General features: G+C 41.8%; 1 pseudogene; it reads right to left on the bottom strand.

Annotated features, from left to right (window-relative positions):
• The window catches only part of LOC102814778, a 107,931-nt pseudogene extending 82,602 nt beyond the window's left edge, over positions 1 to 25,329 (bottom strand).
• Positions 25,330 to 25,967: the final 638 nt, after the last annotated feature.

Below are 25,967 nucleotides of genomic sequence, written 5' to 3'. Positions count from 1 at the left end.
ACATATTGTCAGGAGGAAACAGTTGCTGGAGAAGGATGTCATGCTGGGTAAGATGGAGGGTCAGAGAAAAAGAGGAAGACCTCCAACGAGATGGATTGGCCAGGTGGCATCATTGATGGCGTCAAATGTGGCAGCGGTAGTGAGGTTGGCCCAGGATCGGGCATTGTTTCGTTCTGCTGTACATGGGGTTGCTATGAGTTGGTTCCAACTCGATGGCACCTGACAACAACAACATCCTCACCTCCTACTATTTGCTGAGCGAATGTGGAAAACTGGAAGCTCCTTGAAGTCACACTTTGAAGTATTATCAGTTGTTCATAACTTAAAATGACCTACCCTATTCTGAAAGCAGGCTTTGATATGGGTTAATGAGAAAGAGGAATCCTTGGGTGGTGCAAAAAGTTAACATACTTGGCTTATGACTAGAAGGTTGGAAGTTTGCATCCATCCAGAGACACCTCAGGAGAAACTCTCATTGATTTATTACTGAAAAAAAAAAAAAAATCAGCCACTGAAAACCACATGGAATACAGTTCTATCCTGACACACATGAGGTCTCCATGAGTTGTAATCAACTCCATGATATCTAGTAAATGAGAAAGAACACGAGGTTCCCAGGTCTATCCATCTTCTGATCACAAATGACAGAAAACCTGGCACAATTTTAGCTTTTAAAAAAGGAGAATTTGTTGATTTGTCTATACAAGACTCCATGGTAGGGCTGGTTCCAGACCAAACTGGATTTAGGGTTCACACAATAGCATCAGAGCATAGGCTTTTGGTTTTGCTTTCTTCCCACTCTACCCTTAGCCCCCTCTCCCAATCTGCCTATTGCATGATTAGAATGAATCCTCTGATAGCAGCTTCAGCCCTGTAACCTTCCTGGTATCCAATCCAGATTCCTCTGTGAGCGTCTCTTTCTCAGAAGAACCAGTGAAAAGCTCACTGCTCCTCATAGGTCTCTGGCCGTGAAATAAGGTGACATTATCAGCCTAAACTGGCTCATAGGGTCCATCCCACAGTCAGAAGGTGTCAGACTCACCAGAACCACATTGACAGAGAGTGGGAGAGGGCAGTTTCCTTGATTAGTATCTGGGTTCTTACTTACTAGGAGGAGGGCAGAAACTTACTGTGGCAAAAATTACAAGGCTCACTAAAATGCCTTTGTTGTTGTTAAGTGCCATCAAGTCAATACAGACTCATAGAAATCCTGTATAGGGTTTCCAGGGAGCAGCTGGTAGGTTTGAACCACTAACCTTGTGGTTAGCAATCCAGTGCTTATTATACAGTACCACACCAGAACACCACTAAAATGCCTAGAGATCATTAAAAGATTACAAAAGGAGCCTAAAAGAAGCACTGCCTCATTCTCCACTGAGCCTCTCTGCTCAGGGTTGCTGGAAGCAGGTGTTGTGCTGTATCATTGCTTCATGGTTAGCGTGTTCAGAGTCCTGCAATGAATGAAATCCATGAAATTTAGATATCACAGCGGTATCTTAAAAAGGTATCAAGTGGAGAATGGCTTTTAATGTGGAATCCAGAGATCCAATTAGAGAGTTGTTTCACTTGCTAAATTTGGTTTGGGTTAAATGCCCACTGACCTCTTGTCCCTATAGCGTTTCATCACTGTGATGGATAGATACGGTAGGAACAAATCCTCCTTCCCACCCCACTTCCTCCAACCCTTTCTCATGGTACACAGTCTCTGCACCATTTAGAGCTCTTACTTCTTTTTCCAGATAGATTGTCAAGCCCTCCTCCCAATCCCTTCCATTACCAAGGAAACAATCCAAGGAAAACCATAGAAGCCAACACCAAATGCAATAAATACCCCCAAAGTTTCAGTTGCCTTGGATGACACCTAAAGAGCAACCCCTAGGATTCCACATCATCTAACAGCACTTAGGGGAGGGAAAGGCTGCCTTTTCCTTCTCCCTGCATACACCAGACACCACTGGAAAATACCGTAGGGATCTCACAATGCACTCAGTCCTGGTTAGTTCCTCCTAAGAACCTTCTTGGAGTCCTGGGGTGGCGCTGTGGGCTTATGTGCTAGAATGTGAAGCCAGTTCGAACCATAAGGTTGGCAGTTCAAGCTCACCAGCTACTCCTTGGAAACTATATAGGGTTGCTATGGGTCGGAACCAACTTGACGACACTTAACAACAACAACAAGCACCTTCTGACTTGACCTTATAGCTTTAAGATAGCTCAGAGAAAAACTCTTCAATAACTAAGGACCATTGCTATTTTTTTTCTTTCAATTTTTAGTATCTTATGTTTTTCTACAATGAACATGCCTACAATAAATATGCAACATAAATTTTTTATTTTTTAAATTTTGGATATCTAAAGCTTAGGTCAGCGGTTCGAAACTACCAGCCGCTCCGCGGGAGAAAGATGAGGCTTTCTACTCCCGTAAAGATTTACACCCTCGGAAACCCTGTACAGGGTCGCTATGGGTCGGAACTGACTCGACGGCACTTAACAACAACAACAACAACAAAGCTTAGTGTGGCTACGAATCGGGCTGCTAAACTCAGGGTCAGCAGTTCGAAACTACCAGCTGTTCCACAGGAGACTGATGAGGCTTTCTGCTCCCATAAAGATTATAGCCTCGGAAACCCTGTACAGGGTTGCTATGAGTCAGAACCGACTCCACAGCACAGAACAAAAACAACAACAAAGCTTAGTGTAGTGGTTACGAATCGGGCTGCGAACCTTAAGGTCAGCTGTTCCGCTGGAGAAGGATGAGGCTTTCTGCTCCTGTAAAGATTTACAGCCTCCAAAATCCTGTACAGGGACACTATGGGTTGGAACCGACTCCATGGCACATAACCACCACCACCACAGCTTAAAGATTTCCACAAATCTTCTCTTTCTTAGGCGGTTGCTCACTAATGAATGATTGAAGTTGCTTCTCACAGGATTTCATGTTTTTCCATCATTATAATCACTTACTCCCTGGATGGCACAGAAGGTTATGTGCTCGGCTGCTAACTGACAGATTAGTGGTTCAAGTCCACCCAGTGATGACTCAGGAGAAGGACCTGTTGATCTACTTCCAAAATATCAGCCATGGATAACCCGGTGGAACACAGTTGTACTCTGATACACATGGGCTTGTCATGAGGTAGAATTAACTCCATAGCAACTGGTTGTGTTTATTATTGTTGTTGTTGTTGTTAAGTGCGTAGAGTTGGTTCTGACCCATAGCAATCCTGTATACGGTTTCCAAGAAGCAACTGTGAGCTTGAACTGCCGGCCTTGTGGTTCAAGCTGATATTACAATCCAGCCCATTAACTCACAATGCTACACCACAGGACTCCATCATTATTATTATTATCATATAACAATAGGAGACAAATATTTTTGACAAATTAAAAAGTGCAACATGGCAGGTGCTTCCTGGAAAGAAAACCTTCTATCTGCTCCTTTTGTCCCCTTGTTTCCTTTGTGACAAGTTCATAATCCTCTCAGAAAATCAGTCTTTGCTTTGCTGGTTTTATGAAACAACCCAGCTCCTATGCCTTAGGGCCACCTTCCTGGTGAGGAGGACCTTTGAAAGGCTAACTACTCTTCACCCTCACTCAAGATATTTGGGTAAGATTTTCCCTCCGTCCTCCCCTCCCCCCACCTCTCTGTCCTGAGGACACCTGCCACTGACCTCATTCTCAGCTTTATTTGTTTCCCCTATACGATTACTGGCCAGGTGCTGTCATCTTGAGTCTGCTGGGCACTTGCCTCGGTGCAGTTCCTATGACCTACACTTTGGAAGAAGCAGACTTCTTCATTATTCATGGCCGGCTGGAGGTCCAGTTACCCACAGTGTCCACCTCCACAGCCAGACAGAAACTTGTTCAGCCAGTTTCCTTGTGTCCCTGGGCTGTTCCAAGACTGACACACTCAGATTGACAAAAACACTGGGAGGTTCTGTATTCTCAGGAAGGAATCCCACCAGAACAAGTCTCAGTCTGTTGCTAAACTACAGTTCTCATTTCCTCTCCCCAACCCTCTGCCGCCACCCCTTTACTACAAAGCTATGGACCATCAAGTTTTAATGCAGTGTTGAGTTGTTGATTAAAACAGCGTATTATTTCTGAATGTCAAACAACATATGACAATAAAGCAGGCATAAAATATCAGGAAAACAAATGTGTGGCTGCCTGTGTGCTGTGTACAAACACACAAATGGCTGAACTTTAAAAGAGCCCATGTTCACGAGAAGTCTGAGAGCATTAAAATTGATGGTGGTGATTAGGTTGCCTTACAGAGCAGTGAAATCTGTATATAAGTGAATCCTCTTGGGGTTAGCCATTTTCAGTCCAGGCATATTAACTTGGCTCGCCTCAGTTCTGCTTTTGTATACACACACACAGACACACACACAGTATTTAACTACAAGTGCAGTGGGCCCCAAATTAAAACCATATTTTGTTAGCACCACATGTTCCAGCTTTGACAGTATGTATTTATCAAAGGGAAAGCTGCTGGATTTATTGAAAGAAATGAACTTCACTGGGCCCTGGCAGAGCCACCCCACAGGGAGTTGTTATTTTTACCCTGCCTGTCAAGTCTTGCTGCCACTGTTGGCTCAAGGCTGTTTGCTGGTTGCGGGCACCATTTGCAACCGTTACATCTGCTGGTCCTGTGGGGTGCAATCATCCCCTATTTTCTGTGAAGGCTTGGCCACCTAAATCCAAGGTCATTTCTCCCTCCTGTGGGCTCTATGGTCTTAGTGTCTTAGTTCGGGAACAGACAACCTGAGACTTCCTTGGGAGGCGGGAGGGTGTCAGAAATGCAGACTCTCAGGCCCCACCCCAGACCTCAAGAATCTGAATCTGCTCTTTAATGAGACGCCCAGGTGACTTGTGTGCACACTGAAATGTGAGAAGCACTATTCCACCCCAGGCACCACCTCTCCCAGTGGCTCTTAGTGGGAGCCTCCCAACAGGAGTCCTGGGAATGTCTAGGGGACTATTTGGGGGCACAGTGGTGGTTCACAGGTAGAATTCTTGCTTTCCATGTGGGAGACTTGAGTTTGATTCCTGAAGAATGCACCTCATGTGGAATTACTACTTGTCTGTCAGTGGAGCTTTGTGTGTTGTTATAATGTTGAATAAGTTGCAGTGAAACTTTCAGACTAAGAAAAACTAGGAAGAAAGGCCTGGTGACTTATTCCTGAAAATCAACCGATGAAAACACTATGGATTCTACATTGTGTGTGGGGCCACCATGAGTTGGCAGCTAGCCTGGTGGGGTGCTGTGGGTTAAAGCACTGGACCACAAGGAAGGTGTAAACCCCAAGGTAGCTATTTAAACTCATCAGCGCTCCTTGGAAAACTTGACTCGGTGGCACTTAACATCAAAACCAACAGAGAGCACCACAAGTATGTCAGGGGGTATGAACCTGGGATGCTAGATAGAACAATTCCACTTAAGAAAGAAAGGATTCATATTTCACATGACTTTCTAGAGTGTTGCTAGGCATTCTTGTTGGTGAAAAACTTGTTCGTAATCATCTGAGCCTGGAACTGAGTTCCTTTTTTATGTATAAACACAAAGAATTGCTTGTTCAGTTTTAATATAGCCTGAATTTTCTAGGAATTCAATCACTATAAAAATTCAGGGAAGACTCTGTCCTGTTTTGTTCAGATCCTTTCCAAGAGTTGTTCACCACTTTGGAAACACACATTATCCACTGAAATACTTACTGTTCATAGTGTTTCAGTCCCCAAAACAAGAATCTGTACTTGTTTGCATTTGTGGCTGTCCCAACAATATTGATTTTCCTTCTGACTTCTTTTTTATGTTTTTCAGTGTAGCTGTGCCTGACCATTTATATACTCATATTATTTTATTAAATATGAGTATACAAATATTAAAGTTCATATTATTTTATTAAAATTTACTTTTACTTCATTTCTTCTTTATATCACAGTTCAGGAATTCATTATTCTTGGTTTTAAAGATTTATGTGTATGAGTTAATTCTATGATCCATGAATTCTGTTTCAGGAAGATAAAGGGACTATTTAAAACTATTTATTATAAAATAAGGACACTGGTTTTGATAAGGTTGTGAACTGATCTACATACTTCAATTGCCCCTTATTACAAAGGGTCCTGGTGGTGGTGGTAGTGTGCCATGCAGTCGATTCCGACTCATAGCAGACATGTATAGGGTTTCCAAGGCTATAAATCTTTACTGGAGCAGAAATTCTCATCTTTCTCCTGCAGAATGGTTGGTAGTTTCAAACTGCTGACCTTGAGGTTAGTAAACGAACTCGTAAGCACTACACTATCAGAGCCCCTTGAAATGGTCCTACAAAATTGGTTGTATTTTTAAGAGAGCCTGCATGGTCTCCCATATTAGATTATACATATCCTTAATGTGGGGCTATGTTTTATAAAGTTGGTATTCTATTTACCAGTTACGTCTGTGTAATGCACATGTAGGTATACAGTAGTAATCATAGATTACTTAGAGTACTACTTCTTCCCTTTGAACCTTCCATTACTGTTGACCTATTGTGTGCAGAGCACTGACAAGGTAGCTACAGAAGTCATTAAGCTCATGGGCTTGGCATAAAGTTCAACACACAAGGAATTTGAATACAATGGGGACTTAAAATAGTCTATTAGGAAACAATTCTTACACAAACCAGCACATATACATGTCTGGAGTGGCAAATGCATTCATAGGTTTCTTTCCTTTTCTTTCTTTTTATTTGTTAGGTTAGCTGAGGGCTTCTCAATCCCACTAAATGGTAGACTTCTTGAAAATCCTCTACTTGCTTTGTGTTGCTGCTGCATCAATTTTATGTCAAGCAAAATTCATTGTATTTCCTGGGTCAAATTCCACAAGTGTACAGTCCTGTACACATTATATGTTAATGCACTGAGGCGGGGGGATCACCTAGAATTTTGTGTGTGGTAATCAGGAAATCTGGATTTTAACCTGGTGATAATGTTGGTATGTCATGTCACCACATCGGACCTCATTTTTCTTATGTGTAGAACCGAGCATATGGATTAGATTGATAGTACCCATATTTGGCTGTTCATGGGAAGATTGAAGGGAGCCTTGATAATACAGTGGTTAAGTGCTCAGCTACTAACCAAAAGGTGAGTGGTTCGAAGCCACCAGTCATATACCATGGGAGAAAGGTATGCTAAACTGCTTCCACAAAGATTTACAGCCTTGGAAACAGTGGGGGGCAGTTCTACTCTGCCCTTCAGTTTCACGATGAGTCAAAATCAACTTTATGACAATGAGTTTAGGGTTTTCAGTTTTGGGAGATTGAAAAAAAAATACATAGTTCACTGGAGTCCATTCCAGATCTGTTGAAACAGACTTTGGATGTTGAGCCCAGATTTTAAAGTACATTAGGTAATTCTGATAAATGTCCTACTTTGCTACGCAAACTTGACTATACATACAAATCAACTGGAGAGCTGGTTAAAGCACAGATTTTAATTGATCAGGTCTGGAGTAAGGCCTAAGAATTTGCTTTTCTAACAAGTTTCCAGGTGATGTTGATGCTGCTGATCCATTAGCCAAACTTGGAGTTGTTGTTTTTGTTAAGTGCTGTCTAGTCAGTTCTGAGACTCATACTGACCCTGTTTAGGGTTTCTAAGGCTTTTTAAATCTTTGAGGTATCAGAAAGCCTCATCTTTCTCCTGCACTGTGGCTGGTGCACTTGAACCATAGACCTTGTAGTTCTCATTCCAGTGTTTGTCATATGGAGCCACACTTTGTCATATGCTTCCCACACTTTGAGTAGCCAGGGAATTTTAAGCCTCTTTCAGATAAATATTCTTCATATCTATCAATTGCCAGAGAGTATTGTACTATACAGAGTCCTGGTGTGGTGCTGTGGGTTAATGTGTCAGACTGCAAAGTCGTTTGAATTGCAATGTCGGTGGTTCAAGCTCACCAGTCGCTCCTTGGAAACCCTATACAGGGTCGCTATGGGTTGAAATTGACTTGATGGCACTTAACAACAACAACAACAATTGTACTATACAGACTTCTGGTGTGTCTCAATAGGATCAGCACTGGAGTGTGAACCACAAGGTCAACGGTCCAACACAGCAGCAGTTCCTCGGAAACCCTGTACAGGATTGCTATGGATCAGAATCAACTCGACAACACTTAACAACAATGTCCTATATGATGTTGTTGTTGTTGTTATGTGCCATCGAGTCGGTTCCGACCCATAGCGACCCTGTACAGGGTTTCCGAGGGTGTAAATCTTTACGGGAGTAGAAAGCCTCATCTTTCTCCCGCGGAGCAGCTGGTAGTTTCGAACCGCTGACCTTAAGGTTCGCAGCCCGATTTGTAACCACTACGCTACCAGAGCTCCTATATGATAACCCATTAAAAATAGTCCACATTTAGCATGAAATAGCCTTGTTGTTGTTGTTAGGTGCCATCAAGTTGGTACTGACTCATAGCAACACTATGCACAATAGAACAAAACACTACCTGGGAATTGCTGCTACATTTGTGCTCATCGCTTATGTCACTGTGCCAATCCATCTCACTGGGGTCTTCCTCTTTTTCTCTGACCCTCCATTTTATCAAACAAACATGATATCCTTCTCCAGGGACTGGTCCCTCCTGACAATATGTTGGAAGTATTATAGACGAACTCTGGCCATCCTGGCTTCCAAGGAGCATTCTGGCTGTACTTCTTTCAACACAGATCTGTTTGTTCTTTTGTCAGTCCATGGTACTTTTAATATTCTCCACGAACACCATAATTCAAATGCATTAATTCTTCTATGGGCTTCCTTACATCCAACTTTCACATGAGGTTATTGACTGGGTAAGGCACACTTAGTCATCGAACTGATATCTTTGCTGTTCAACACTTTAAAGAGGTCTTGTGCAGCAGATTTGTCTAATGCAATACGTTGTTTGATTTCTTTACTGCTGTTTCCTTGAGTGTTGATGGTTGATCTGAGCAAAATGAAATCTTTGCCAATGTCATTCTTTTCCCCATTTATTTGGATGTTATTGGTCCTGGTGTGGTGCTGTGGGTTAATGCGCTGGACTGCAAGGTCGGTTTCAATGCAAGGTCAGCAGTTCAAGTTCACCAGCTGCTTCTCGGAAAGGGGTCAACAGCATTAACAATAACAATATTTATTCGTCCAGTGGTGAGGATTTTTGTTTTCTTGACATTGAGATGCATTCCATACAGAAGTCCGTGGTCTTTGATCTTCAGCAGTAAGTATTTTAAGTCCTCTTTGCTTTCAGCAAGCCAGGTTGCATTATCTGCATATTGCAGGTTGTTAATGAGTCTTCCTCCAATCCTGATGCCATGCTTTTCTTCAGATAATACAGAGTCTCGGATTATTTGCTCAGCATACAGGTTGAATAAGAATGGTGAAAGACTACAACCCTGGTGCACACCTTCTCTAATTTCAAACCAGTCAGTGTTCCCTTGTTCTGTTCAAACAACTGCCTCTTGGTCTAGGTACAGGTTCCTCATGAGCACAATTAAGTGTTCCAGAGTACTCATTCTTTTCAATGTTGTCCATAGTTTATGATGAGTCACACAATCGAAAGCTTACTATGCCTAGGATATCAATGTTTATGCATTCCATTTCATTTTTGATAACTTTCAATTTTCCTAGATTCATACATCATACATTCCATGTTCCGATTATTAGTGGATATTTACAACTGTTTCTCTTCATCAGCAAATGAAGGTTCCAAGGGCTTTACTTCATTTGCATCATCATGGTAAACTCTACCTTGAAAAGGCAGCTCTCCCCATTCGTATTTTGAGTACCTTTTAACCTAGGGGCTCACCTTCCGGCACTATGTCTGACAATATTATGGTGCTCTTCATCATCTTTCAATATTCAATATTTTGGTGTTGACAGTGTTCCACTGTTATTCATAAGGTTTTCAGTGACTAAATTTTGGATAGAAACTTAAAAAAAAAAAAAAAAAAAAAATCTCAGGTCAGAAAAATGTTTTTGGCCATACAGCAAACTTTAAAATGACCTTTCATGGCACAGGAAGCTTGATGCCAGGTGTGCTCTGAAGGGCAATAGAAGACACTACCTTTCCCAGAATCCTCCCTATCACCTGGAGTATCCCTGCAATTCCTTTAACAGGGGATGGAGACTTTCACTCACTCCATAATTTGTGGTGACAATTGGTACACATATCCTGGTGTGGTGCAGTAGGATAAACACTGGACTGTGATCCATAAGGTCAACAGTTCAATACCATCGACAGTTCAAACCCAACAACTGCTCCTCCGTAACCCTATACAGGGTTGCTCTGAGTCAGAACTGATTTGACAGCACTTAACAACAACATCCCTGGAAAAGGTAAAGCAGTGACTCTAATTCTTAGCAGTATAAAGAAATGGTGATGGAGGATTTTCATGGGAGGAGATTTTCTCAGTAAAAAGGTGCAGTTGCAGGGGCTATAGCTGGATCAGAAAGAGAAAGAAGTTTTAAAAGGGAAACCAGGACTAAAGTATACTTACTGGAAGCTACTTTATAACTTTGTTATAAAGAGACTGTTACCAAACTGTCTTCTTGAAAAGCTGACTTCTTTCTGATTCTTATCTTCTTATCTTCATCCTACAGTCTTTCTGCAAAAACTTACCAATTTACTCACAGGGAAGCCTATGGTTTTGGCTGTTGTTAAGTGCCACTGAGTCAATTCTAACTCATCGTGCCTCTGTTTAGGGTTTCTAAGAAGCAGCTGGTGGATTTAAACAACTGACCTTGGGTTAGCAGTCCAGTGCTTATCCTGCAGTGCCACACCAGGACTCTATGGTAGGCCCCAGGAAAGAAAAACCTCATGAGGAGAAAGATTCTGGAGCCTAAAATAATCACGAGGAATCGTAGAGAAAAAGGGGTCTGACAGAATAAAAAGAGAATGGTGAGGTGAGCCCAGGAAGAGAAAGGATTCAGAGGATGCTAGGCTTGTCTTTGACCCTGGACAGATGCTCAGGCTCAACGACTTCAGCATGGCAAACCCCTCACAATCTCATCCATCACTGCCAGTTTGAAACATTGAACAAAGATGAGGAAACTCATCATTCCTCCAGAAATTAAGACACTCAGTCTCCACCACAATCTGGAACCTCGTGACACCACATTCATGGAAAGCAGCAAGACAGCAAGAGAATTTATTCAAATGCCCAGACTGTATGTATCTCTGGACATAATGACTGAGATGTGGACATCTGCTTGGACCTTAGAACATTAAAGACTGGAAGCACTTGTTCCAGCAACTTCCCTCTTACTGTGTTTTCTTTTGCATCTAATCATTTTTCCCAAAGAGTAAAGGAGATGAGGAGGTGCAGTTCAGGTCAGAGGAAAGGAATTCCAGATTTCAATTGTATCTATACATTTCTGGACTACCAGAAAAATGAATAAGTCTCTCTTGGAATAAGTACAGCCAGAATGCTCCTTCTAAGCAAAGACATGTACTTTGGATGTATTATTAAGAGGGTTGAGTCCTTGAAGAAGGACATCATACTTAGTAAAGCAGAGTTGTTGTTGTTTGCTGTTTTGAGCTGCCATGGAGTCACTTCCCACTCATCGTGATCTGTGTGCAACAGGACAAAACACTGCCTATTTCTGCACCATCCTTAGAATTGTTGCCATGCTTGAACCCATTGTTGCTACCACTGTGTACTGACCTTCCCTGAGGGTGTTCCTCTTTTCGTTGCCCTTCCACTTTTCCAAGCCTGATAGCCTTCTCCAAGGACTGGTCCTTCCTAACAATTTGTCCAAAGTACAAGAGATGAAGTTTCGCATTTTCACTTCTAAGGAGTATTCTGGGGGTACTTATTCCAAAACAGACTTGCTTGTTCTTCTGGTAGTCCATGGTACTTTCGATATTCTTGGCCAATACCAATTCAAATGCATTGATTCTTCTAAAGTCTTCCTTATTCATGGTTCAAGTTTTGCATGCATCTGAGGCAAATGAAAAGAACATGGCTTCTGTCAGGTGCAACTTAGTCCTCAAAATGGCATCTTTGTTCTTGAACACTTTAAAAGGTCTTTGGATCAGATTTGCCTAATGCAATGAATCATTTGATTTCTTGACTGCTGCTGCCATGAACAATAACTGTGGATCCAAGTAAAATGAAATCTTTGTTAACTTCAATTTTTTCTCCATTTATCATGATGTTATTTATTGGTTCAGTATGGGGATTTTCATTATCTTTAATTGAGTTGTAATCCATACTGAAAGCTATAGTCTTTGATCTTCATCAATAAACACTTCACGGCTTCTTTGCTTCCATCAAGCAAGGTTTTATTATCTGAATATCTCAGTGTGTTAATGAATCTTCCTCCTATTCTGATTCCATGTTCTCCTTCATATAATCCAGCTTCTCTGATTATTTGATCAGCATAAAGATTGAATAAGTGTAGTGAAAGAATAAAACCATGGCACACACCTTTCTTGATTTTAAACCGTTTTGTGCTCTCTTGTTTCTGTTCCAATAACTACCTCTTGTTCTATGTACAGATTCTTCATTTGTTGTTGTTGTTGTTAAGTGCCATTGAGGTAGTTCCAACTCATAGAGACCCTGTATAGGGTTTCCGAAGATTAGCTGGTGGGTTTGGACTGCCGACCCTATGGTTTGAAGTTCAGTGTTAATCCTATAGCACCACACCAGAAGCCCACAGGTTCTGCATAAGCACAATTAAGTGTTCTGGAATTCTCATTCTTCACAGTGGCTTGAAATGCTCCACACAGTCAAATGCTTTTGCATAGTCAATAAAGCACATGTAAATACCTTCCTGGTATTTTCTGCTTCCAGCCAAGATCCCTCTTGGATCAGCAATGATATTCCTCGTTCCACATCCTCTTCTGAATCCAGTTTGGACCTCTGGCAGTTCTCTGTCAATATATGGTTGCAGCCACTTTTAAATTATCTTCAGCAAAATTTTACTTGCATGTAATGTTAATGATATTGCTTAATAATTTCCATATGTCCTTAGGTCACCTTTCTTTGCAATGAACATAAATACGGCTCTCTTCCACATGGTTGGCCAGGTAGCTGCCTTCCAAATTGGTTGGAAAAGACAAATGAGCAACTCCAATGTTGCATCAGTTTGTGAAAACATTTCAATTTGTATTCTGTCAGTTCCTAGAGCCTTGTTTTTTTGTCAATGCCTTCAATGTAGCTTGGACTTCTACCTTCAGTATCATCAGTTCTTGATCATTTGCTACCTCTTGAAATGGTTGGACACTGACTAGTTAATTTTGTTACAGTCTCTTTGTGTATTCCTCCCATCTTCTTTCGATGCTTCTGTGTCATTCAATATTTTGTCCATAGAATCCTTCACTATTGCATCCTGAGGCTTGAGATTATTTATTGTTCAGTTCTTCAGCTTGAGAAATAATGAGCTTATTCTTCCCTTTCAGTTTTCTGACTCCAGTTCTTTTTACATTTTATTATAATACTGGACTTTATCTCCTTGAGTTGTCATTTGAAATTTTATTTTCAGCTCTTTTACTTCCTCATTTCTTCCAGTTGCTTTAGCTTCTCTGTGCTCAAGAGTAAGTTTCAGAGTCTTCTGACATTCACTTTGGCCATTTTGTTTTTCTCATTTCTTTTTAGTGGCCTTTTGCTTTCTTCCTACATGATGTTCTTGATGTCATCCCACAACTCTTCTGATCTTTGGTCATTAGTGTCTAATGCATCAATTCTGTTCTTGAGATGGTCTTTAAATTCAGGTGGGCTATACTCAAGGTCATATTTTGGCTCTTGTGAACTTGTTTTAATTTTCTTGAGCTTCAGCCTGAACTTGCAGATGAGAAATTGATGGTCTAGCCTTATTTTGGCCATCTCTCTCCACAGATGTAATCAGTTGATTCCCGTGTATTCCATCTGGCGAGGTCCAAGTTTATAGTTGCCATTTATGTTGTTGAAAAAGGTTATTTGCACTGAATAAGCCATTGATATGACAAAACTCTATCATGTGACCTTCAACATTGTTTCTAATGCCAAGGTCATATTTTCCAACTACTGATCTTTCTTCTGTGCTTTCAAATGTCATATTCCAATAGCCTGTTTGATCAATTTCAGGCTGAAGAACTTAGTAGAATTCTTCAATTTCTTCACCATTGGCTTTAGTGGTTGGTGTGTAAATTTGAATAATAGTATTAATGGGTCTTTCTTGTAGGTGTATGGGTATTATCCTATCATAGACAGCATTGTACTTCAAGATAGATCTTGAAATGCTCTTTTTGATGATGAATGCAACTCCCTTTCTCTTCAATTTGCCATTTTGGTCACAGTAATCCATACCACTGTCTGATTCAGAATGGCCAGTACCTGTCAATTTCAGCTCATTGAAGCCCAGGATATTGATTTTCATGTGTTCCATTTCATTTCTTATGATTTCCAATATTACTAGATTGTACTTTGTGCATTCTACATTCCAATTATTAAGAGATATTTCCAGCTTTTTCTTATTTTGAGTTGCATTCCCCAGCAAATGAAGGTCCTAGAAGCTTTGCTCCATCCACATCATTAAGGTCACCTCTAATTTAATGAGGAAGTTCTTCCCCAGTCTTATTTTGAGTGCCTTCCAACCTGAGGTGCTCATTTTCTGGCATTGTATTAGACAAAGTTCTCCTGCTCTTCATAAGGTTTTCAGTGGCTAACCTTTCAGATGTGGTCCACCTCTCCTTCTTCTTTCTCTTAGTCTAGAAGCGCCACTAAAACCTGTTCACCATGGATGATCCTTGTTGTTATTGTTGTTAAGTGCTGTTGAGTCAGTTTCGATTCATAGCTACCCTATGTATGGTTTCCGAGGAGCAGATGGTGGGTTTGAACTGCTGACCATGTAGTTCACAGTCCAGTGCTGATCCTACAACACCACACCAGGAGTCCATGGATGGTCCTACTAGTATTTAAAATACGAGTGGCATAACTCAGCATCACAGCAACATGCAAATCACCACAGTACAGTAGACTGACAGATGAATGGTATTAAAGCAGAAGGCCAGCGGAAAAAAAAAAGAAAAAAGAGGTAGATTCAAGAATATGGATCAACACAGTGGCTACAACCATGGACTCAAACCTGGCAAAGATTGTGAGGATGGTGTAGGATTGGGCAGTGTTTTGTTCTGTTGTTCATAAGGTCACTATGAGTCAGACTTGATGGCACCTAACAACAACACATATCTGCAAACCACATGGCCTACTAAATATCAATTGACGTGCAAGCACAAGACTAAAAGCACAATTAAATGAATGCGAAGTTAAAGAAAATTGTTCTGTTCCACTGAAGGCAGCGGGAGTACTGTCTAGCGGGCAGAGCAGTCCAGGACACCAAGTAGAGACAGGTGGAGGGACAGACTTCTGTTCCAGATGACTCATAGCTAATGGACTTGGCTCCTTTCCTAGCACCCTCCAGGACACAGGCTGCAGTTGAGCTTTGATAATGAAGTCTATTTGTGCTGATAGGAAAAAAAAAATCATTTTTGCTTACATTTGGAGGCATCTTAACCAATGAGAGTGCTATAACCTAAATTCTAGCACAAAAACCGAGTTTATGTCATTTAATCCACATCCATCATTTTACAGAAAGGAAGAGTTTCCCTTTTCCAAAAAGGAAAGATGTTTGTATGAATTCACTTGCAAATTCGAGGCCTAGTTGAGTCTATGCTCTATTGGACTCTCTTCCCCCTGCTGCCTCCCCATAGACTTCTGAAAGCCCTCAAGAAATGAGAACTTGTGTTCACCTAATCTTATTTTCTTACTTCACCAGCTGAGGCTGGATGAAGCTACCATCAAAGCTCTCCTTCAGGCTAAAAGACCAATGGGATGAATGACCTTGCCCATTGAGTTAGAGCTGATTTGACAGCATCTACCAACGAGATGGATAAGTGGCAGCATCAATGGACTCAAGCATGGCAATAATAGTGAGGTTGGCCCAGGATCAGGTAGTGTTTCATTCGGCTGTGCATAAGGTCACTATGGGTCAGTTCTGACTCGATGGCACCTAACAACAACAATAACAATAACATTTATTGTCTTGGTAAGGCCTATGTCTCCACTTTCCATTGCCCAGAGGCTTAAACAAGGAATCAGATGTGGAGGCAGCCAAGGGACCATTGCAAGAAAAAGCAGCAGGTGTGCATCTGACTTGAGTAGTGCCTGGGATTGGCCAAATAAGCACAACCTTGAGTCCTCACTGAGCCATCCTAGATGCTTCCAGGGGTCAGGCAGATTTGACTTCCAGTGGTTATGCTGTGGAGACTTGGCCAGAAAGGAATCCGAGTGGTGGAATGGTTAAGTGTTCTATTGCCAACAGAAAGTTTCGGATTTGAACCCATCCAATGGAGTCCTGGTGTGGACCTGTGAGTTAATGAGCTGGACTGCAAGATCAGTTTGAACCACAAGATCAGTGGTTCAAGCTCACCAGCTGTTCCTTGGAACCCCAATACAGGGTCACTATGAGTTGGAACCAACTTGACAGCACTTAACAACAACTATGGCTGGTAGTGTAGTGGGTTAAAATTTGGGATGCTAACCTCAAGGTACAGGATCACTATTAGTCAGGACTGACTCCACAGCACACAACCACTACCACCACCATATTGGACTCCTGGTGTGGCACTGTAGGATCAGCACTGGACTTCAAGTCACAGGTTCTCCAGCTGCTCCTTAGAAACCCTGCAAGGTTGCTTTGAGTCAGAACTGATTTGATGGCACTTAACAACAACAACAACAACAATGGATCTTCAGGAGAAAGACCTAGTGATCTGCTTCTGTAAAGGTTGTTGTTGTTGTTAAGTGCCATTGAGTCAGTCTGACTCAGAGTGACCCTGTGTAAGGTTTTCAATGAGCCACTGGTAATTTTGAACCATGAACCCTGTGGTTAGCAGTCCATTGCTGATCTTACAGTGACACACCAGAACCGTAACGTATGGCCGAGGGCAACTCTATTCTGTCAAATGTGGTCACTTGCTCACTTGCTATGAGTCAAAAATCAGTTGCACATCACCCAACAACGAATGGTTCAGTCACAGGGAGTCCCTGCATAGTGCAAATGGTTAAGGCACTTGGCTACACAATGAAGGGCTAGAGGTTCAAGTCCTTTCAGAGTCCACCATGAAAGAAACACTTAGAGATTTACTTCTGAAAAATCAGCCCTTAAAAATGCAATGGATCACAGTTCTCCTGGGACAAAATGGGTTCACCATGAGTCAGAATCGACTCCACAGCAACCGGATGGCTCAGTTAGAGACACGGTCTATATTTATTTGTCATTGTTGTTGCCAATGCTATTCTTTGACTTGTACTCCATTTGGCTAAAAAGCCCAGGGGGACACATGACGCAAAATAAAAATTGGTTTATTTCCAGATTAAAGAGTTAAAGTGCCAAAGCTCTCAGGCAGTATCTCTCAATGATATTGGTGACCACAGGCCGCTATTGAAATTCCTCTTTGCAAGGGAAGTGGTGTGTGTTATTGTTTCCAGCAGTGGAAATGAAAATAATTCACAATGGAAATCTTGGTTGTTTCACTGATAACTAATTTGCTTGTTGATAAATGATTATCCAGGAGCAGGGGTAAGAACCCAGGAACCAAACTATAAAAATGATGACGTTCCTTCTGTGTACAGACCACTGTGCTACAAAGGATATGGGGGTGCAGACCTTTCTGGGGAGTTTACAGACTAATGTGAAGACAGGAAAAAATTGATATGAACACATGTAGCCATGTCACACAGAGTGTGAGTAGATAGATAAAGTCAGAGAAGTTGTGGAAGCCTTCTGAAAGGAAGTACCTCACACCTCATTTTGGAAAAGAGAAATCAAAGGTCTGGCAGATAGAAAGGAGGAAGGTGTTCTTGGCCAGCTCGGAAGCCGCAGAACCCTAGGAGGAGAACAGACCGATCATGAAACTGCTCTCATAGTAAATTTTTTAGTTTAATTTCATTTTATTGTTGTTGCTGTTGTCAAGTGCCATAGCGACCCTGTATAGGGTTTCCAAGAAGCAGTTGGTGAGCTTGAACCGCCTACCTTGCAGTTCAAATGGCTTTGCAGTCTGGCACATTAACCCACAGTGCCACACCAGGACTCCAATTTTTTTTTATTGTGGTTAAGTATATATAACAAAAGTCTGCTATTAAAACCATTTTTGAGTGCATATAATTCAGTGACATTAATTACTTTCTCTAGGTTATGTAACCATCAACTACCCATTTACAAACATTCTACACTACCTCAAACAGACACTCAGTATTCCTTCAGCAAAAGCTCCCATTTTTGTTTCCTCCTGCCTTGGTCACTGCAAATCAACCTTCATCTCCCTAGACTTGCCTATTCTAGATATTTTATATAAAGTTGGGTGATAACAATTTTTGTCCTTGTATTTGATTTAGTATAATGCTTTCAACATTTACACATGTTGTAGTATGTATAAGAATTTCATTTCTCTTTACAACTAAATAATCTCACAGTCCTGGTGTGGTGCTCTGGGTTAATGCGCCAGACTGCAAAGCCATTTGAACTGCAAGGTTGGCGGTTCAAGCTCACCAGCTGCTCCTAGGAAACCCTATACAGGATCACTACAGGTCAGAACTGACTCAACGGCACTAAACAACAACAACAATCTCACAGTTATTTTTAAACATAATTCTTGTTTTCATTGAACCAATTCAGTATAAAAGGGATAAAGATATTTGATTTTTAAAAACTGAAAGAGGATCTTTTCAAACAAAGTCAGAATTTTGTTGGAGTTGGGGCCAGAGAGAGGTTTAGAACTGTTTCAGAATTGCTCGTTCTGTGTCTAGAAGCTACTGTTTTAGTGATTGGAAATTCCATGTGAATCTCATCCATGTTAAATAGCTCTCCCACACGATTATCTGTGGTCCCAGCACTTCATTTCTCCAGTGGAGGAGGTTGTTGTACTGCCATTGGGGGCAACATATTATTGTTGTTTTTAAGTGCCGTTGAGTCATTTCTGACTCATAGCGGCCCTGTATAGCGTTTCTTAGGAGCAGTTGGATTTGAGCCACTGGCCTTGTGGTTCACAGTCCAGTGCTTATCCTAATGCACCACACCAGGAATGTGGACAATGCAGGGAATTTTATTTATTTTTAATTTCCTTATTGTGATTTGAGTGAAAGTTTATTGTGCAAATTGGCCTTCTGTTCAACAATTCATACACATTCTGTTTCGTGACATTGACTGCTGTACCCACAATGTAAAAGCCCTCTTTCCACTTCCTTCCCATATCTACTGTCTCTATTTCCCTTCTTTCCTTTCCATTCCTGCCTTCAGAGCTTTACTGCTATGCAAATGCTGCCCATTAGATCTCATATGGTTGATTGTTCTAAGGAGTACATACCCCCTTTTACGTTTTGTTTGCCCTGTAGGTTTGCCTATTGTTTGGCTAAAAGTTGAGCCATGAGGGTGACTTCAGTTCCAGGCTTGATGTGTGTCTAACGATCATAGTCTCGGGGTTCCACTTCTCTCCGTCAGACTAGTAAGCCTGTTGTTGTTGTTGTTAAGTGCCGTCGAGTCGGTTCCGACCCATAGCGACCCTGTACAGGGTTTCCGAGGGTGTAAATCTTTACGGGAGTAGAAAGCCTCATCTTTCTCCCGCGGAGCGGCTGGTAGTTTCAAACCGCTGACCTGAAGGTTCGCAGCCCGATTCGTAACCACTACGCTACCAGAGCTCCTAGACTTTTTTAAAAATAATTTTGAGTTTTGATCCACAGTTTCCTTCCACTCTATCCAAGACCATCTAATATGATCCTTTTCAGAGCAGTTGGTAATTGTAGATGGGTACCATCTAGTTCTTCTGGTCTCAGGGAGGTGCAGACTAATGTTCACATAATCCATTAGTCCCAACTAACTGCTCTCAAGTCAATTTCAACTCACACCAAGCCTGTAGGACAGAGTAGAGTTGCCCCATCAGGTTTCCAAAGCTATAATCTTTACAGAAGCCAATTGCCAGATCTTTCTCCCTCAGATGGGTTCAAACTATCAACTATTGGTTAGCACTGAGCACTTTAACCACTGTACCATCAGGGCTCCTTCCATAAAGTATGCATCCCTGGCAATCTTATGGAAAGTTCTACTCGGTCATATAGGATCACTATGAACAAGAGTCACTGTACCAGAAAGAAATGGTTGCTGTTCAACTATTTCACGAGGTAGCATATGATCAAGAGCCAATGATCCTGAAGGAAGAAATCTAAGGGTCATTGAAGGCATTTGCAAAGAACAAGGCATTAAGAATAGATGAAATACAAATTGAAATCTTTCAACAGACTGATGCAACACTGGAGGCACTCACTCATCTGTGCCAAGAAATTTGGAAGACTTGGTCAATGATGGGAAGAGATCCATATTTGTATTCATTAAAAGAAAGATTACCTAATGGAATGTGGAAATCATTGTGCACTATCATTAATATCCCATGAGAATAAAATTTTAATAGAAGTAATACAAAAACAGCTGCAAACATACATTGAAAGAGAACTTCCAGAAGTTCAAGCCAGTTTCAAAAGAGGACATGTTGACATCAGATGGATCTTGGCTGATAGCAGAGAATATCAGAAAGATGTTTTGTTGTTGTTGTTGTTATGTGCTGTGGAGTTGGAGATGTTTACCTGTGCTTTATTGACTATGCAAAGGCTTTTGATTGTGTGGATCATGACAAGCTATGGACAACATTGCGAAGTATGAGTATTCCAGAACACTTAATTGTGCTCATGAGGAACCTGTACATAGACCAAGAGGCAGTTGTTCCAACGGAACATGGGAACACTGAATGGTTTAAAATTAGCAAAGGTGTGCACCAAGGTTGTCTTCTTTCACCATATTTATTAAATTTGTATGCTGAGCAAATAATCCAAGAAGCAGGATTATATGACGAAAAACATGGCATCACAATTGGAGGAAGACTCATTAACTTGTGATATGCAGATGATACAACCTTGCTTGCTGAAAGTGAAGAGGACTTAAAATACTTATTGATGAAGATCAAAGACTACAGCCTTCGGTATAGATTGCAAGAAAACAAAAATCCTCACTACTGGACCAATAAACAACTTTCTTATCAATTGAGAAAAGATTGAAGTTGCCAAAGATTTAATTTTGGACCAGCGAGATAGATTGGCACAGTGGTGGCAGCAATAAGCTCAAGCATAGCCATGATTGTGAGGTTGGCGTAGGACCGGGCAGTGGTTCCTTCTGTTGTTCATAGAGTCGCTGTAAGTGAGCACTGACTCAATGGCTCCTAACACCAACAACATGAATTGGAATTGACTCTCCAGTAATGGATTTGGGTAATGGCGGAAGACCTACACCTCTTCCTACCACAGGGCAGAACATAAGTTTTAGAACCAAACAAGCTTTAATGTTTATTTTTTAACTTCATTATACACTAATTGCATCCCTTTTCTGAACCTCAATTTTGTCATCTGTAAAAGGTATAACATTATCTACCTCAAACAGCAGTATCAATAATAATAATAAGAAGAAGAACCTCAATGCCCCCAGGGACTTTATCTGACAAGTGCTGTGCAAATGTGCATTTTATTGAAGCTCAATTGGTACCTGGCTCACAACAGGTTTCTTCCCCTCCCACTTCCCTCTTCCTTTCTTGTCTCACTAGATCAGATTGGACCTGGGTTGTAGTGTCTGTTGAGGAGCATTTTCCTCTCTGTAGCATTTTCCCTCTCCCACTGGCTGCCTGAGAGTACCCAGGCCCCCAGGCTCTCCATCCACAGAGAGAAAGCAGGGATCCCTTCCATCTCCTATCACAGCCTCCAGATCAAATAAACAGAGCCATTTCTCACCCAGCCAGGGTTTCAAGCTCTATCCCCAGATGGCGGCCCTGTACCTGAAATCCTCTTCTTCCATTAGCACCATAAGATAAGGCAAGCCTATATTCTGCTACCCACAAAGGGTGCTCCTGAGAGCCTTTCATTTCATTCCCACATATAGGCAGGTCTTTTGTATCAGGCACCCTTCAAAGCACTTGGTGGACACCAATAACCAATGCCAAATTCCTACTTTCAAAGGGCAAAGACACCAATGGAATAGTGAGGCAAGAGCTGGCCAGACACAACCCGAAAAAGTTAGCCAGAGTAAGAAGTCCTTGGAGGAGAAGGCCTGCACCAAGGGCCAGGGGTGAGAATAAGTGGAATACCAGAAGTTTGTCAGCTTCCAGGGGATCATTACCTTTTGAACTGGTGTTGGTGGTAGTGTACCATTGAGTTGTTTCCTACTCACAGTGACCCTTTATAAGGTTTCTGAGGCTGTAAGTCTTTATGGGATCAGAAAGCCTCATCTTTCTTCCACTGAGTGGACTAGTGGATTTGAACTACTGATCTTGCAGTTAGTCGTCCAACGCATAAACCTCCAACAGATTCTGCTACCCTTTGTTTTCCTGGGGTGACAAGTCTTACATGTCTCAGCAAGGTTACTAAGCTCCCTCTTCCTTTGGTCCATTCTTGCTTTTTTGCATAACCACCAAATCTCATTCACAACACACTTCAACAGTTCTGTTGCTGTTTGCTGGTGTGGAATCAGCTCTAGACTCATGGTAATCCTACACACAATGCAATGAAAGCTGCCTGCTCTCGTGCCAGCTCTATGATCAGTGTCAAATCAGATCATTAGGATCCACACGGTGTTCCCTGGCTGATTTTCAGAAGTATATCCTCAGATCTTTCTTCCTAGTTCATCTTTTTTTTTTTTTAAAGAAAACACAAAGGGTTTTTATTTTTCCAAATGAAAATTAGGGCAATGTTTCTTTGTCTCTCTCCTTCTTCTCTATCTCTTCCCTACCACCCCCCTTCTCTCTTTTTTTTTTTTTTTTTTTTTTTTTAAAATGTTTTATTGTGCATTATGATGTTTACATGGGAGAACATTAACTTTACATTCATCCTATGATATATCATTTCATTGCCATGGTTACAATCCCCTCTATGCATCATCAAACAACCAAAGAGTATACCCTGCAAGCCTGCCCCCCAGTCGTCAGCACACAGCCCCTCTCCCTCTCTGGGTCTAGAGTCCCCAGATGCTGCTCCATCTTGCCACGTCATTATCTCTGCCTCCATCTCTGGTGTCACTGCTTCTCTGGGTAGGTACTGCACTCCGCTCTTCTTCCTCGATGGTGCCAGAGACCTCCACTCCTGGACTGCAAAGTCAATCACTCCCCTCCTTTTGCTATAAAACGTCTACTTTTACATTTCCAGCACTCACAGTAAGTCCTAATAACAATATTCACTATTGTACCACAAGAGTCCTATCCCCATCTCCTTTCATCAGCCCTGCACAGACAGATTGGATACTACTCAGTGGAGAGTCTACCATCCTCCATGCCCTCTGGATCTAGGGTCCCTCTTGAAAGCTTGTAAGCCAGTCACTTGCCTTTGTAGCTCCTCCATTTTGGGTAGCCAATGTCCAAGTTGCCCATCCTTGTCTACTCTGTGTATGGAGGGGGTGGGCCTAGTTCATCTTTAATCTAGATGTTCCACTGAATTCTGTTAAACATCATAGCAATCCTGCCAACACATAGGATGGCAGATGTACATGAGGAGCTTTGGCCAGGAATTGAACTTGAGTTTCTCACATGGGATGTGAAAATTCCTATAGACACTTTACATTTCAGTGTTAAAATTCTATGTTCCTTCCTTCATTGCATCCCATGCCTTCCCATCTACTCCCAATCTTTGCAAAGGAAACTATACAACTAACATTCAGATCTCCCTTGGCAGTCTTTACTCCCAAGCTTCAGGGCCACACGACCACCTGTGACTCCCATCTCCTGTTGTTGTTGTTGTTGTTGTTAAGTGCTTTCAAGTTCTGACCCCATATAGTGTTTCCGAGGAGCAGCTGGTGAGCTTGAACCACCAACCTTGCAGTTCAAACAGCTTTGCAGTCTGGCTCATTAACCCACAGCACCACACCAAGACTCCCCATCTTCTGTGGGTCACTATATATTTCAAACACTTGAGCAAAAGAGCACAGCAGCTGTGATTTCTACTCTCTACCCATGTATCCTGAGCAGAAGCAGGCCTGGCTGGTTTCAGGGCATTCAGATTCTTTATCTTCATCCACAGTAAGAAAAGGCCACACTCAGCAGAGTCACAGGCCTCAGACTGGGGCTCAGGAGGTCTTGATGGACAGCCTTCACCTCCCTCTGGTAGGTAGGAGGAAGTAAGCAGCGGAGACTCATTCATTACCTGGCAAGAACAAAAATGAGATTGAAGGTCACCCTCCATTGTATAGGAAAGGCCTGTCAGATGGTAGTCAGAATCTGACAACCATAGAGTTCTGATCTTATGCTGAGTGAATTGTATTAATTGACTCGTCACCTTATCCTGGGGGTTAAGAAACAAAATTAGCCCCACTCCTTGCCATGCAGACAAGCAATAAATCTCACCCAGGGGCATACAGGCGGTACTGGAGAATCAGTGACTAGGATACTCAGCAATACAATAGTGGGGTTTACCCAACTGACCGTAGCACTTCAAGATAAAATACAGTGGAGGAAGTGAGAAGGGGATTTCCCAGGAAGACAGAAGGAGGATCCAGTAAGTTAGAAATTAGCACAAGGATTGAGACTTAAAGAGCCTGTTAGAAACTTGTAAGAACTTGCTTGGTGTTCATTTGGCATCTTTGTTATTGTGTGCCGTTGAGACGGTCCCCACTCACAGCAGCCTTGTATAGGGTTTCTAAGAGCAGCTAATGGATTTGAACTGTTGGCTTTGTGGTTAGCAATCAGTGCTTATCCTACACGCCACACTAGAAGCTCTGTGTTGCTAAGTGCTGTTGAGCTGCTTCCAACTCATAGTGACCCTGTATAGGGTTTTTCCAAGGAGCAGCTGGTGAGTTTGAACCACTGATCTTTTGGTTCAAACCTACCTTGCAGTCGAACGCTTACCCTACAGCACCACACTAGGATTAACTGGAATGAAACGTGAAACACAACTGGCCTGAAGTGCTGATAAGCAAGAGTAGAATGTAGAAACTATCTGCTGGACTCTACTAGATGGTCTCCAAAGATGGAAAATGAGGTTGTGGGGAGAGGCTGGTTGGTGTGAGGACCTCAGGGACCACCTGCAAAGTTTGGTTTTGAAATCTCAGGCCCAGTATCCTTAAGTGCTCAAGTGGCCACTATGCAACATCTGATAGTGTGGTATGCAAGGATACTTGTAAAAATTACACTCAAAGCTTATGAAAAATTCACCTGCAGATCTTTTCAGGATTCTTCTCCCACCCCACACCCACAGGAAACAAAGGCAATTTTAAGACACAAAGAGCTTCCTGGTTCTGCCGGTAGTTCCACATTACCCCCACCCCATGGGAAACATGTGCTCCAGACAGACTCACCTGGAGCGATTTGGGAGCCAGGCTATGTTGACAGAGCAAGTTAAGAAGGATTTTTCTCCAGCTTTGGTAAATTATAACATCATCGTTTGGCATTCTAGATATTTGGTTGTTTACATTCAAAACTTCTTGCCATTTTGTTGTTGTTTTTTTTTCCCCCTTAGGTGGAATGAAATCTGCCTATTTCCAGCTTGTGTTCATTTAAACTCTATAGACTGTACAGAAAAACCTGTGAGAGCTGGAACTTGTTTTTCTGGCTCTCTTAAGCTTTCTGCCTTTGACGGTTTTATCACTTTTGTCTCTCTCCTGTTAGAAGAAAATATTTGAATTTTCCTTCTCTGGTACATTTTTATAGGTTGACTATCTAATCAATTTGATAAAAACAACTCATGATGTGACAGAGAACACTAGCCTGGAAAACTAGAGAACTGAATTCGACATCAGTTGTCAGTAATGAAGCCAGACACCATTCATAATGAAAAGCAATCCCTGTGTGACACAAATAGTTAATGTACTTGGCTGCTAACCAAAAGCTTAGAGATTCAAATCCACCCAAAGGTGCCTTGGAAGAAATTCTACTTCTGAAAAAAATCATCCAT

Source organism: Chrysochloris asiatica, unplaced genomic scaffold (assembly GCF_000296735.1).
Source record: "Chrysochloris asiatica unplaced genomic scaffold, ChrAsi1.0 scaffold00027, whole genome shotgun sequence".
NCBI lineage: Eukaryota > Metazoa > Chordata > Mammalia > Afrosoricida > Chrysochloridae > Chrysochloris > Chrysochloris asiatica.
The sequence above is the reverse complement of the archived record's forward strand: the minus strand, read 5'-3'. Positions and strand labels throughout refer to the sequence as shown.